Here is a 16,115-nt window from a genome sequence, read left to right as displayed (position 1 = left end):
AGGAAAAACAGATAGCAAATGAAAGGGTGCTACGATTTTAACTAGGCAGCCCTGGGGAGCCTCGCTGAAGCAGTGACAGTTGAGTAAAAACATGAAGGAAGTGGGGATGGGAGCCTGAAGTTATAGAGCAAGGAGGCCGGGGGCTGCAGCAGAGAGCATGGGTGGTGTTTGAAGGGCATGGGGATGCAGATCGTGTAGGGCAATGTGGCCCCTACGCCGCCCTTGGCTTTTACTTTGTGTGAAATGGGACACCATTGCCGAGTTCTGAGTAGAGTTCAATGTGCCAGGATCATTCTGCTGCTCTATTGAGATCAGACAGAGGAGACAAGGACAGGTGTAGGGAGACCTCTTAGGAGACTGACGACAATCTAGGCACCATAGAGGCTTGAACCAATAATAGGGGAGGGGCTGAGAAGGGATCAGATTCTGGAGATACTTTCTAGATTTCAGACACAATGCTGACAGGATTTACCATTGGCTGAGATAGGGGCATCTGCGTTGGTTTGGGGGATGCTAAGCTGAAATGTCTATGTGTGAATCACACAGGAAGATGTGCTCTCTGTGTTATTCCTAAAAGCCAGCTGTTCATGGCTCAAGGGTCAATGTGGAGTCCTATATATCAAAGTGGATATTTATAGGGCTCTTTATATGTGCCTTCATTATGTTCAGTGACAGGTCAACTGAGAAGTCCCAGACCCCATCTCTGTATGCTGGGTTCTCACACCCAAATCACGTCAGGGGGCATGTGTCTAAGAAGTGTGCGATCAGCACGGCATACGACAGGCAGAGAGGGCTTCACAATGAAGTCAGCCTTTGAGTTTGGTAGGATTTGGAGAAGTGACAGGGTCAGGAGGTGGAGGCGCCTGAGAGCATAGAGCAGAGGAATCAAAACTAAAAGGAAGTTTGGCACGTGTGAGAAAAAGAAAGAGATGAGTTGTGTCCCCTGTTAGTGAATACATAGAAATCTGTTTGGATGGATATGGAACAGTCATCTCTTCAAAGCATCTCAAAATCCAGACGAGTCATTTGATGGAGCAGGCAGCCAAAAGGTCCCATAAGTTCTTGAGGAAGAAATTGACGTGATGAAATAGCACAGAGACATTCATCAACTGAGCACTGGACCAGACACTGTGCTTGGTCCCGGAGACTCAAAGACGAATAATACATGGTCCTTGTGCTCAGTGAGCTAATGTGTGATTTGGGAAGTTAGGCAAGGAAATAGAAGATCACAATAGAGCATCATAACTCTTTGATGGAACTATGCACAGAGGAGCCCCTGGTCCAGCCTCAGGGGTGATCACGGGGAGCTTCTTGAGGGGATGTCTAAACCAAGTGACAAAGGATTAAGAAAAGGTAATGCATTCTAGTAGAAGGCTGAAATAATATGGATATGTGGGACACTGAAAAGTTGGTCAGCATCACTGGAGGTTAGCATGGTAGGCTCCCTATGTGCAAAGACCAGAGCAGAGAAGTGGGCAGGCACCCAACTGTTCTAAGGGTGGAACTAGGTCTTGTGCTGAATGCCCAGCTCCTGTCACAGTGCCTGACTTAGAGCAGGCACTCACATATCTGTGAAATTGATCATGAAATGCTCTGTATGCTATGCCAAGGAGTTTGACTTGATCGTGTTGCCTCCTTGCCTCCAGAATAAACTTTGTGCTTTCGAAAGATAACTCCTCTGGCCATGTAGAAAACGGATCAGAGGATGAGGAGATATGAAGCAGGGAGCCATTAGAAAGCTGTCACAGAAATCAGGGTCAGAGAAGCGAGAAGCGTGGGCCTAGACTCAAGCAGTGAAGTTTGTTGTGGTGAAGTGAGCCTAGATCTAGGAAATACATTAAAAACCACAGCAGGTGTCTTAGTTGAAGGAGTCAGGGTAGGCCTGGTGGCAATAGAAATGGACCAGAAAGAATGAATCTAAAAAACATCTGGAAGGAAGAAGCAAAACTTTAAAAAAAAAACATACACACACACACATACTAAATATGAAGTAGAGAAAGGTGATACTAAGATTATTAATCTAGAAACCAGGAATGATTATTCCATTAACAGAAACGGATCTGGTTTCAAAGGATTGTTTCCCTGTTGCCTTTATGGGGTGGACGTTGAGATGAGGTCCCCGGAGAAGCTGGCAACACGGGACTGAAAGGGAGGTAAGGAGACTTTTCTTAGGGAGTCACCCACGCAAAAGAGATGAGAACCATCAAACGGGTACGTTCTGCAGAAGGACTAGGTCTAGACAGGAGAGTGAAGGGCATAGACAGTGGGTGACAATAAGCCAAGAATGTGTAAGATGCTGTTCAAATGAAAAGTATCAATTGTGGATCAGCTCAAGTAAAGATTTCAGAGTTCTGTACTGCACAAAATTGTCTGTACTTGTAGAGAAAATTCTCAGCTAAGAAAACCATGGAGGAAGGTTGAAATGCAGCAAATAGTATAGTTGTCTTTGCTTTAGGAAATATTTTATGCAATTATTAATCAAAAAAGATTGGGCTTTTTTGAAGAGCTGGCCCTGTGGCATAGTGGTCAAGTTCGGCACGCTCCACTTCAGCAGCCCAGGTTCACAGGTTCAGATCCCAGGCACGGACCTACACCACTTGTCAGCCATGCTGGGCCAGCGACCCACAGACAAAATAGGAGAGGAAGATTGCACAGATATTATCTCAGGGAGAATCTTCCTCAAGCAAAAAAAGAGGAAGATTGGCAACAGATGTTAGCTCAGGGCAGATCTTCCTCACCAAAAAAAAAAAAAAACTAGAAATGAAGTACACTTTAGTTTATGCCAGAAATGAGAGCCTTCTCTCCAGGTGTAACTGAACAAGCTGCTTATAGACTCTGAGGCTCAGTTTCTCCTTCTATAAAATGAGGAAGATAATCCCTACTTATAAAGTTGACGTGAGAAATGAGAAAGTAAAGTGCTGTGCCCTCTATACTCCCCATCAAAAACCATGGTAAACGTTCAATAAATGTTAATCCTGCCCCAATGGGGGTTACAGAAGGGAAAGAATGGAGCCAAGAGTGGTCCAAGAAAAATACAGCTTGAAATCTCCTTCTTGTCTAACTCTGTTAATGCTAATATCAGACAAAGAAATTCAAAATCTGGTGTCACAGATGTTTTCAAAAGGATAGAAATGTCCCTGAAGATGTAATGGTAAATAGAAAACAGATTGTCATTAATATATAGAACCATCATTAGAGATGATAACGTTGAACAAGGCCCAACAGGCTTAGAGAAAAAAGAGCATAAATTTAAAAAGAACTCATAAATCAGAGCAACTTTTGTTTCAAGGCTGCATTTTGTCACTCACCAAAAACTTACCTCTAGGCATTACGTTTAACCAAGAAAACCAACACTTACTTATTAGATCACTAACTGATGTCTCAATTTTATACAAAGTAAGCATTTGATTTTATTAATTTTATAGAAATTCAATGTATTTGATGGAATGAAAGAATAAGGATTTTTTGTCATATAACACTGGAAAGCTAAAGCAAAATAAATTTATTTTCTCCAAACAAGGAGTTGCTCAGGAATTTATGCCAAAATATGTCAATAAAATATATGGCTATAGCAACTTCCAGGTAGGATGTAGTAGACCAATGCCCCACTGCAAAAACTAGAAGAATCTGGATGGATTACAAAAATCTTAATTGTAAAGGCATCAGAGAGCTGCAGAAGCAGTGAAGCCTAGATCAATTAAAATACCAAAGAGGGAAGAACCATTCTAAAAAGAGTATAAGACAGCCAGAATTTTTTTCTCTGGGGGGACATTTTCTGATTCTGGGTGAGAGTCAGTCTTGACCCAGGCAGAGGGCCTGGGATGAAGGGAAATAAATCAGAAACACTTGTGGTAGTGATGTGGTGCTGGCACAACAAAGTGAAAACTTGCCCTTAAACATGTGGTTGCATTTCCCCCATGAACAAATGCCTTTTAAAGGACAGAGCGAAATCTCCTGGGGTCTTATGGGAAGCAAAGACCTAACAAAGGAAGAAAACTCACCTTAAACACACAACCATTCTCTCTTTAAGACATTTGTCAGATTTTGAAGGTACAAAGGGTTGGAGGATGGAATGGTTGTTGCTATAGACTGAATATTTGCATCCCCTCCAAATTCATATGTTGAAACCGCATCCCCAATGTGATGGTATTTGGAGGTAGGGCCTTTGGGAGGTACTTAGGCCATGAGGGTGGAAGCCTTCATGAATGGGACAAATCTCTTTTAAAAGAGACCCCAGAGAGCTCCTTTGTCCCTCCTGCCATGTGAGGACACAGCAAAAAGACTCTATACTGAAAACTACAAATCATTGCTAAGAGAATTTGTTTTTAAAAATCCTATGTAAATAGAGAGATATACCATGTTCATGGATTGGAAGACTCAATGCTATTGAAATGTCAATTCTCTCCAAATTGACCTAAAGGATTCAATGCAATACTACACAAAACACCAGGTTTTTGTTTTGAGGGGAAGGGGAAGCAACTGATTATAAAATTCATATGGAAATATAGGGGCTAAAAATAGCCAAGGCAATCTTGAGGAATAAGTTGAAGGACTTACACTACCATATAGCCAGACCTATTAGAAAACTATAGTAACTAAAACTGTGTGATATTTGCACAAACAGAAAAAACTGACCAGTGAAGTAGAATAGAGAGTTCAGAAACAGATCCACACATACACAGTTCCTGATCATGACAAGGACAACATGGCAAACATGGCAGTGCAGATGAGAAAGCACAGTCTTTTCAGTAAATAGTACCGGGTTAATTGGATACAAATATGAAAAAAATATATCCTGACCTCTCCCTTACACCATATACAATAATCAATTCTACATATACTACAGATAAAATATGGAAGGTAAAATAATACAACTTTTAGAGAAAAACATCTGAGAATATATTGATGTCCTGGCATGGGCAAAGATTTTTTTAAACAGGACACAAAAGTACTAACCACAAAAGGAAAGAAAAATGATAGATTATATTAAAATTAAGAACTTCAATTCATCAAATGATACTGTTAAGAAAGCAAAGAGGTAACCCACAGACAAGATATTTACAATACAAAGAAATCCTACCATCTGTACGCAAAAAATGCAATTCAAAGAGGAATGAGTAAGGGACTTGAACAGATACATCACAACAGAGGATATACAAATGCCAATAAACATACGAAGAGATGCTCAACTTCATTAATCAAGGAAATAAAAATTAAATTATACAAATATAAATTAAAATACAAATTAGTCAAGGAAATGGAATGAAATGTAATACAACAACACTCCTACAAAATGGCTGAACTGAAAAGATGGAAAATACCTAATGTTGGCAAAAATGTGCAATTATTAGAACTCTCACATCCAGCTGGTAGTAGTGTAAATTGGTTCAACCACTTTGGAAACTGAAAGTATGAACTAAGACTGGACATATGTATACACTATGATCCAGGAATTACACGCCTAGCTATATATCTGACAGAAATCTGTATATGTGTTCACCAAAACACATGTGCCAGAATGTTAATAACAGCACTATTCACAATAGCCCAAAACTGGAAACTATCCAAATGCTCAACAAAAGGAGAATAAATAAATTGTGGTGCATTCACACCATGAACTCAACACAGCGTTGAGAAGGAATGATCTGCAACTCTTCACAACGACATGGATGAATCTCGAAAACACAATATTGAGGAAAAGAAGCCTGCCACAGCAGAGCACATTCGGAATGACTGCATTTATATAAAGCTCAAACACAGGCGGAACTAATCATCGCTGCCGGATTACCTAGTGGATGGGTTTCTTGATCTTGTAATATTGGACAACATGGGTGTGTTCAGATTGTGAAAATTCTTCAGTCTGTGTATTTACAAAACATGAACATTTCTGTGTTTCAATAAGAACTTAAAAAAATACATGGCTACACAGAGAGCGTGTACCTGGTCCACTGTGCCTTTCCGGGGAGGGCTGTAACCATTCCTGTGTTCTCTAAGGACCTCTTTACCCCAGAGCTAGACTCTCAGCATCTTATTATTCTAAGGAGGGACAACCCCCAGCTGCCGGGGGACCAATCCTGCCAGGGAAGGCGAGCAGTAGGATGTCTGTGGAGAGAACAAGGCACAGCATTGACCTGCGGTCCCTATGATACTTTGCAAGCGCAGAAGTGACACCATCATAACTTGCTACACACAGCTCTACTCACGCGGTTCAGAACAATAAGGCAGCACCAAAAGAGAATCTTCTTTTAAGTACCTCTTAGAGACTAGACACTGCGAGATCAGAATGGAGGAATGTAAAAAGACAGTCAGAAGCAGGGCTGGAAACCTGTTCTGAAGTGAACAGAAATAGAAAAGCTCTTTGGGCCTACCTGCGTGGGGTCCCAGAGCTAGTCTAGACAGATTCTAGAATCATTCTTCATAATAATATTGATAACGCCCAGGTAATAGACGATTTGGGGAGGAAAAGACACTTTGTCCCTTCCCTACAGATAGAAGCTAAGTTGTAACCATAGAATACTCACAGATGTACAAGGCACTTTTCTTAAACTGTTATCAATTTTAATGAGCTACAAATTACCTAACTACATTGTTTCATTATAACTGAAAGGCTTTTGTTTTGCTAAAGCAGGATTGGCTGTATGAGGTTAAATGATTGGAAGAGTAAAGCCTTTAATCCTATAGATTAATAAGGTATGACCTTTCATGTTGGCAAGCATTTTATCTTTAGAGATGAATACCATCATCTACTTTATGCGGTCCAGATTTTCTGAAAAGGTTAAGATAGTGCCTTCAGAGTACAGGAACTCTTTTATTAAAGACTTCAACGAACACAGATTGCTGGCCTGTCTTAAGAAAGGGAAAAAAATAACGAGGAAAATACCAAGATGGAGAGGGAACATTCGGGAATGCAGTAAGATAGAATCCCTTTGGGGATGTGCTGACAATGGGGCAAAGCCGCAGCAGTTAGCACTGGGCAAATCCGGGTGTGATTATCGCTCCTGCTCAGATAATCACCAGAGAAGCCACATGTTAGTCTCACTGTCTTATGTGGGCTGAAAACTGCCACAGGCAATTTCTCCTAAGAGTTCTGGAATCCCACAGGGGATGGTCGTGGGCAGGAAAGGCGGAGCTGGCTGCTGCTTCCTGACTTACCTTTTGCTCAAGATTCTGCTAGGCTGGTCTTCCTGCCTGCTTCTCACCTATAACCTCGTCGTTCACTCATCCTTCTGTTCTGAAATTGTACAAGGGTCAGAGTTCCACAATTGTTACTGAATGGCTCTTATGCCCTCAGAGAAGATCTAAATTCTGACTCCAAACACCAAAGAAAAATATTTCACTTCAGTAAGTCCAAATGCCCTTGCTCCTAGCACCTACGCTATGCAGAGAGTTTAAAGAAAAGTAAAAAAAATTATCCCTTTTAGTTCTTCCTAGGGCTCATTGCATATGACATAGTTTGGACCAGGAAGCCCATACTATTGCTAGCATCTATATTGTCATTATATGATTATCAAAAGTGCCGCATTCCCCATCCATTTTCATTTAAATAATAAGGGAATGATGGTATAAAAACAAGGCAAATTATTGCTAAACTCATCAGCACGTTTTCATGACTTAGCAACTTGTATAAAGTATGTTTGAGTCTGTCAGTGAAAAATTGATGTGTGTTACCAAGAAGATGCAGATATAGAACTGAGCCTAAAAACTGTAAAATTAAAATGGAATAGACTAAGATAATGATTTTTCATAGGCTAAGATAGATCATGTCCCCACCCGCCTTTTCCCTCACTCCCTTATATCATGTGTTCTGATAATGCCAGCTGATTCAAAATTGAAGTATTGTGCAAAGTACATGTAGATTGATCACAGGAAAAAAAATGTTACTCAGCCCCATACTGAAATGACTACTAACAATTGAATAACAACGGCCCCCAAACTGGGGGCAGCCGGGGATCAGAATTTCAGAGCAATGCCTCAGTTTGGGGTCTTTCTCTTTTTGTAGATCAACCAAGCTCTAGACTGCATGGGGCAATGTAGTAAGATTATTTAGATTAATTCTACTTAAAAGAGGCTACTTTGGGTAAAATCAAGCCATTAGTTACGATGGCAACCCAATTAAGCCAGTTTAACATCCCTTATCTCAGCTGTTATCGTAACTGAGGAAGAAAAATAAATTGAAGAGCCAGCCATCATTCTTCATTATTGCAAGTAGCAGTAAAGTATCAATCATGTTGAAAATACCAGCTACCATTTTGTCACTAAGAAAATGGCCCAATAAAAGATCTCTTGAGATCTGGTAACAGAGAGGCTGCGATCAGAGCCATTTAGAGGGAGCACGCACAGTCCATAGAGAGAGTGGGGGCCTGGTGCTCCGCTGCACCTCAAAATAAGCCAGCTCCCCAACTCAGCTGTGCTACCATAGGTGTGCGACTTATGCCTTCTCAGCCTCAGTTTCCCCACCTGCAGAGTGAGGACAATGCCACCTGCCCTGCTGGCTTGTTATAAGGACTGGAAATCATGAATACAAAATTCCTGATGCCTAGGAAACACCTAATAATATTTAAGTCAACTGATTTGAACTGAGTTTCAGACTGATTTTCTAAACTTATCATTAAAAAATCATCAGTGTCTGAGGCAAGCTACAAAATGCCATCTGATGGCCATGCTGGTGGTGGTCTCTGCACTTTTCTAGGGAAGGGATGGGCCACAGAGCCCTCCACTTGGAGTAGGGCTCCAAGTCAAAAAATTAGCCAGAAAATGCCACCTTCGACATCGGCATCAATTCATGGAGTTTGCCTCTGCCTGAAGGAGGAGATTTAAGCCAATGTTCATCTGCCTGACATCAGGACATTTCCACATTGACCGGCCAAATCAACCATCTTAAACATAATGTTTTCAAACATTCACTTGGAAAAGAAACTGATTTGGGCATTAAAATACTGTCTGCAACTCCCATCTACACCAGCCTAATTCATCCTGCCGAAGTGTCTCTTAGCTGGTCCTCTTCTGTATTCCCTATTCCCCAGTTCGGGTAATAGCATCACCAGTTACGTGGTCACGGGCTAGAAGCCCATCCCCTGACACCCTTACCCCGTCCCTCCCAATCCAATCGTCCCTGTCTGTTCAGCATCTTGAATGCAGCCTCTGCTCCTGTCTCTTGACTCCCTCACGTAAGCCTCCTTGTCTGCCCCTGTGCCTGCCCTGGCATCCCTGCTGGTCTGCCTGTGCCCTCTCTCCTCTGAAGTCCATTCCTTTGTGTGCCTCCAGCCTCCTCTGCTTTTATCAAAGCCATTCTCATACTTAAAAGTCTTTGAGAGTGACGTCAGCATCATGGCGGAGCGAGCTTCCCCCATTGAACTCTCCCCCTCTAAGACACAATGAAAGGGACATTCATATTCCAACAGAAGCTATTCACACAACACCAGGGATGTCTGAGGCACCCAGGCAGCCATACACCCAAGGACTGAGGTGCTGGAATCCCCAGAGGAAGTGGAAGGAGGTAAGAGGAGTTCCCTTCCTTCCCCAAGGACTGCGACCCAGAGACTGAGACCACATGGCTCTCAGAGCGGGGGGGAGGGGCGGCTCGCCACGTGAAAACTGGCACTCTCCAAGACCCTTCACAGCCAGTGCAGATCCCTCTATGGAGGGAGCAGAACTGTTGTGAGGGTACTTTCAACAAGCTAGCCCCTCAGGAGAGCAGAGAGCAACAGCGAGGCGAGAAACCTCTGAGATCAGGGAGGCAAAAGTAAGTGCCCCTCCCCCACCCAGCCCACCCGACTGGCGCTTCAGCATAGCGGGGCTTCAGCTCACCTCCACCCCCAGAGGCAGTGGCCCCCAGGTGCCTGGGCCTGACCAGCAGTAGGGCAAGCCTGCGCCCCGCACCAGAGGCAGCGGCAGCTCAGGCCCCACCACGCCACAGCCCCAGCCACTCCAGCTGGACCAAGCCACGGCCCCAGCTGCCCCGCTCCATCATGCCACAGTCCCCGCTCCTTTGGCTCAACTGTGCCCTGCCACCAGCTCCTTCAGCTTGACCACGCCCCCTCCCCCTGGCTCCAGCTGCGTCAGCTTGGCCTGTGCTCAGGCTCCAGCTGACTTGGGGCCAGCAACTTCGGGCCACCGCACTCCAGTTCCAGCTTCTTTGGCCGAGCGGCACTCCAGCTCCTCCTTCTTCGGCTCAGTGCACTCCAATTCCAGCTTCTTCAGCCCAGCACACTCCAGCTCCAGCTTTTTTGGCCCAGCAGCGCTCCAGCCCCTGCTTCTTTGGCCCAGTGGCACTTTAGCTGCAGCTGCTTCAACCCACCTGCACCCGAGCCCCAGCTGCTTCAGCCTTGCTGCACTGAAGTCCGAGCTGTTCCCACATTCCAGCTCCAGCTGTTCCCATGCTTCCCCCCCAGGAGCCATGCCTCAGATCAGCCAGGGGCTGACAAGAGGGCCTGTGGATTGAGGTGGGCCAGAATATAGAGCCCTTGATCCCCACCCAGAGGCAGCAAGAGGAAACTGTGACCATATACTTTCACTATGAGGAAAAGTAAGCCAACACCAACAGGAACCATGCAAAAATATATTAAATCTCCAGACTAAAAGGAAAATGACAAGCACCCAGAAGTCAACCCAGAAAGCATAGAAATGTGTAACCTCAATGACAGAGAATTCAAAATAGCCATCATAAAAAAGCTTAATGAAATACAAGAAAACACAGACAGACAAGTCAACGAAATCAGGAGTTTCTTCACAAAAGAGATTGAAACTATTAAAAAAAAAACCAATTCAGAAATCTTAGAGATGAAAAACACAATAGAAGAGATAAATACAAATCTGGAAGCCTTAAGCATCACAGCTGACAATATGGAGGAAAGAATTAGCAATATTGAGGACAGCAATGCAGAAATGCTCCAGATGGAGGAGGAAAGAGAACTAAGACTAAAAAGAAATGAAGAAACTCTCTGAGAAATATCCGACTCAATTAGGAAATCCAAAATAAGGATTATAGGTATTCCAGAGGGAGGAGAGAGGGAAAAATGAGCAGAGAACTTGTTCAAAGAAATAATATCTGAGAACATCCCAAACCTGGGGAAGGAGCTGGAAATACCAGTGAATGAAATAAATAGATCTCCTAAATATATCAACATGAAAAGACCCTCTCCAAGGCATATAGTAGTAAAGCTGGCAAAAGTCGACGACAAAGAAAAAATATTAAGGGCAGCTAGACAAAAAAAAAATAACATACAAAGGATTTCCTATCGGGCTCTCAGCCGATTTCTCAACAGAAACTTTATGGGCTAGGAGAGAGTGGAACAATATATTCAAAATTCTGAAGGACAAAAACTTTCAGCCAAGAATACTCTATCCAGCAAAAATATCCTTCAGATATGATGGAGAAATAACAACTATCCCAGATAAACAAAAGCTAAGGGAGTTCATTGCCACAAGACACCCAATACAAGAAGTGCTCAAGAAGGCCCTCATCCCTGAGAAAAAAAAGAGAAAGGGGGTTCAACGTTTTAAATGAGGAGGAAAATAGGTCGACAAAACCAGAAAAATTGCAGTCCTCTATCAAAATAGATCAGCAAACACTTAATTATAAAACCAAAGATCAAGGGAACATAAGCACCAAGCATAAATATAACCTCATCATGTTAAACTCAAACTCATAATACAAGAAGGAATAAAATGTGACAACAATAACTTAGAAGGGGAAGAGAAAAGTGATCAAATCAACTTAGTCTAAGGGAACAAAAGGCCATCAAAAAATGGACTATCACATCCGCGAGATTTTTTATTCAAACCTCATGGTAACCACTAAACAAACAATCAAAATAGAATCATATACAATAAAGAAAGAGAAAACTAAGAGAACCCACATACAGAGCTACCAAAATGAACTGGTAGTCTGAAACACACAGGACAAGAAACAAAAGAAATGCAAAAGAACTAGAAAAAGAGTGATAAAATAACAACAACAAGCCCCCATATATCAATAATCACCCTAAATGTAAATGGACTAAACTCTCCAATCAAAAGACACAGAGTGGTGGGATGGATTAAAAAACAAGACCCAACAATATGCTGCCTCCAGGAAACACATCTCAGCTCTAAAGACAAACACAGGCTCAGAGTGAAAGGATGGAAGACAATACTCCAAGCTAATGGCAAACAAAAGAAAGCAGGTGTTGCCATACGTATATCATACAAAGCTGACTTCAAGATAAAAGAGGTAATGAGAGACAAAGAGGGGCAATATATAATGATAAAAGGGACACTCCACCAAGAAGACATATCACTTTTAAATATATATGCACCCAATACAGGAGCACCAAAGTACATAAAGCAACTATTAACAAACCTAAAAGGAGATATTAACAACAACACAATAATAGTAGGGGATCTTAACACCCCAGTCACATCAATGGATAGATCATCCAAACAGAACATCAATAAGGAAATAATGGACTTAAATGAAAAACTTGATGAGATGGACTTAGATATATATAGAGCACTCCATCCAAACACAGCAGATTACACATTCTTCTCAAGCACACATGGAACATTCTCAAGAATAGACCATATGTTGGGAAGCAAGGCATGTCTATATAAATTTAGGAAGATTGAATTCATAACAAGCCTCTTTTCCAACCATAATGCCATGAAGCTAGAAATCAACTACAAGAAAAAAACTGGGAAAATGACAAAGCTGTGGAGACTAAAAAAAATGCTGCTAAACAACCAATGGATCATTGATGAAATTAAGTGAGAAATCAAATCATACCTGGAGACAAATGAAAATGAAAATACATCGTACCAACCCATATGGGATGCAGCAAAAGCGGTCCTGAGAGGGAAACTCATAGCAATACAGGCCCACCTTAACAAACAAGAAAAAGCCCAAATAAGCAACCTCAAACTATGCCTAACAGAATTAGAAAAAGAAGAAAAACAAAGCCTAAATTCAGCAGAAGGAGGGAAATAATAAAAATCAGAGCAGAAATAAATGAAATTGAAATTTAAAAAACAGTAGAAAGGATCAATGAAACAAAGAGCTGGTTCTTCGAGAAGATAAACAAAATTGACAAAGCCTTAGCCAGACTCACCAAGAAAAAAAGAGAGAAGGCTCGAATAAATAAAATTAGAAATGAAAAAGGAGAAATTACAACAGATACCACAGAAATACAAAAGATTATAAGAGAATACTATGAAAAACTATATGCCAACAAATTAGACAATCTAGAAGAAATGGATAAATTCTTAGACTCATACAACCTCCCGAAACTGAATCAAGAAGAAATAGAGGGGGCCGGCCCAGTGGCGCAAGCGGTTGGGTGTGCATGCTCCACTGTGGCGGCCCGGGGTTCGCCAGTTTGGATCCTGGGGGCGCACCGACGCACCACTTGGCAGGCCATGCTGTGGCAGTGTCCCATATAAAGTGGAGGAAGGGGGCCGGCCCCATGGCTTAGCGGTTAAGTGTGTGCACTCCACTACTGGCGGCTCAGGTTCGGATCCTGGGCACGCACCAACGCACCGCTTCTCCAGCCATGTTGAGGGGGCGTCCCACATACGGCAACTAGAAGGATGTGCAACTATGACGTACAACTGTCTACTGGGGCTTTGGGGGAAAAAAGGAGGAGGATTGGCAATAGATGTTAGCTCAGAGCCGGTCTTCCTCAGCAAAAAGAGGAGGATTAGCATGGATGTTAGCTCAGGGCTGATCTTCCTCAATAAATAAATAAATAAATAAATAAATAAATAAAAAATAAATAAATAAATAAGTGGAGGAAGATGGGCACAGATGTTAGCCCAGGGCCAGTCTTCCTCAGCAACAAAAAAAAAAGAGGAGGATTGGCAGATGTTAGCACAGGGCTGATCTTCCTCACAAAAAAAAAAAAGAAGAAGAAATAGACAACCTGAATAGACCAATAACAAGTAAAGAGATTGAAACAGTAATAAAAAGACATGCAAAAAATAAAAGTCCAGGACCAGATGGCTTCTCTGGAGAATTTTACTAAACATTCAAAGAAGACATAATACCTATCCTTCTGAAACTATTCCAAAAAATAGAGGAAGATGGAACACTTCCCAACACATTCTACGAGGCCAACATCACCCTGATACCAAAGCCAGACAAAGACAATACTAAGAAGGAAAACTACAGACCAATATCCCTGATGAACATAGATGCAAAAATCCTCAACAAAATATTGGCCAACCAAATACAGCAATACATTAAAAAGATCATACACCATGATCAAGTGGGATTTATACCAGGGACACAGGGATGGTTCAACATCCACAAATCAATCAATGTGATACACTACATTAACAAAACGAGGAATAAAAACCATATGATCATCTCAATAGATGCAGAGAGGGCTTTTGACAAGATCCAGCATCCATTTATGAAAAAAACTCTCAACAAAATGGGTATAGAAGGAAAGTACCTTAACATAATAAAGGCCATATATGATAAACCCACAGCCAACCTCATACTCAATGTGGAAAAACTGAAAGCCATCCCTCTGAAAACAGGCACAGGGGGTGAAGGGATGCACTTATATGGTGACTGACAAACAATAATGTACAAACAAAATTTCACAATAAAAAAATAAATTAAAAAAAATGTCTTTGAACTTCTTCCCACAAAATAGCCACACTATTTCCTCCTCCTAGAACAATCTTCTCCCTCTCCGCAAAACATTGTCATTTCTAGCACACTCAAATGCCCTCTCTCCATGAAGCCTTCTGATCCATCCTTAGGCAGCTCATTATTCCATACCATAGGCTCCCACGACACTTTACCCTCCGGTCTCTTCCTGCACTTACAGCACTATCCTGCACCTGTTTACTATCTGTTCCTGCCACACTGTTAGCGTTGCAAGAGCAGGCACCCTGTATCATTGATTTTTCTGCACACTCAGCAGGCACGGGGCAGAGTCCCAATAAGTGGTTATTGACAGAATGAATAAAATGAAACTGTCGTGATTAAACATGGCCTCCAAATCAACTCTCCCCCATTTTTTTCCTTTTCTCTAAAGTCAGTAAAATGGAAACAAAAAAGCCAAAAGGTTGAATTTTTAAAAATAGTTCAGATTTCAGATTATTGTCTCCTCTAAAAGAATTTTTGAGTCAATTATGTGAATAATTGCCTCACTTCTACATCAAGGATTATGCATTGCAACCTGGCATTATATTTTACAAATCTATTTTCTACCACGTTTTTTGTTGGTTATATTTTTGCAAAATATAAAATGAAATTGGAAAAATCACCATTAACAAAGCAATAAAAAATACTTGTGAATTAAAAGCAACAAGATTCTTGGCTTATGGGGCACGTGACGAAAACGATTTGTAAAATAATGATACTGAAAAGCCACAGTAAATGGAACATAGAGATGAACAAAACAATGCACAGAAGACCTTATAGAGAAGAAGCCTGGTTCCCTCGCACTTTTCAGCAAAGGTGAAGCTATGTGTAGATCCCTGTTCAGATGAAGTAAAAGATCTGGCATTTATTTGCTCACAGCTGTTTAGTGAAGGTTCAACAGGTTCGCAGAAACACAGAGGGAATCTGGGGGTAGTAGATTGCCCCACTCAGGCATCTTACCTCTATGAACAAGCCTCAAAAACTAGCTGGGTGCCCAGCCTTCACTCAGGGGCCCACATCTAACGTTTGGTTCCTCTTAAATTGGCCCATCCTCCTGATTTTCCCCCTAGAATATGGTGGGCCTCAAGTTCCCCTGAGACACCAGCTGAGGTTTCTCTCCTTGTCCTGGGTGCAGACTCCCTGCTCTGAGCCCAGTTCCAAGACCCCATCCCACACACACACTGTTTTCTCCCCCATGTGGGATAAGGTAGGACTTGAATATAGACACAGTCACTGCTCTCACAACAGAAGCAAGATAAAGATGGAAACCTAAGGAAATATAAACATACAACTGCATGGACAGAAAGAGCAATACATCGGTAGCTTTTTCACATCAACCTGAATTAATACGAAAATCTTCTGAGCATCTCTTATATACCAGGATGGAGAACAGTCCTGATGCTCAGAGCCCATGGAGCTCAGAAATGAGCTTCCTGTTTTTCCCTCTGCTCCCTCTCTCTTCCTGCATTTTGTTTTAATTTTA

General features: G+C 42.0%; 1 protein-coding gene across 1 annotated transcript in view; it reads left to right on the top strand.

Annotated features, from left to right (window-relative positions):
• Nucleotides 1–16,115, top strand: part of CDH13 (cadherin 13) — a 1,041,327-nt gene that overhangs the window by 1,007,533 nt on the left and 17,679 nt on the right. The gene's annotated exons all lie outside the window — the stretch shown is intronic.

This window comes from Ceratotherium simum, chromosome 30 (genome assembly GCF_057802395.1).
Source record: "Ceratotherium simum simum isolate JZ-2026a chromosome 30, ASM5780239v1, whole genome shotgun sequence".
Classification (NCBI taxonomy): Eukaryota; Metazoa; Chordata; class Mammalia; order Perissodactyla; family Rhinocerotidae; genus Ceratotherium; species Ceratotherium simum.
This window is presented reverse-complemented; position numbering and strand designations above follow the sequence as displayed.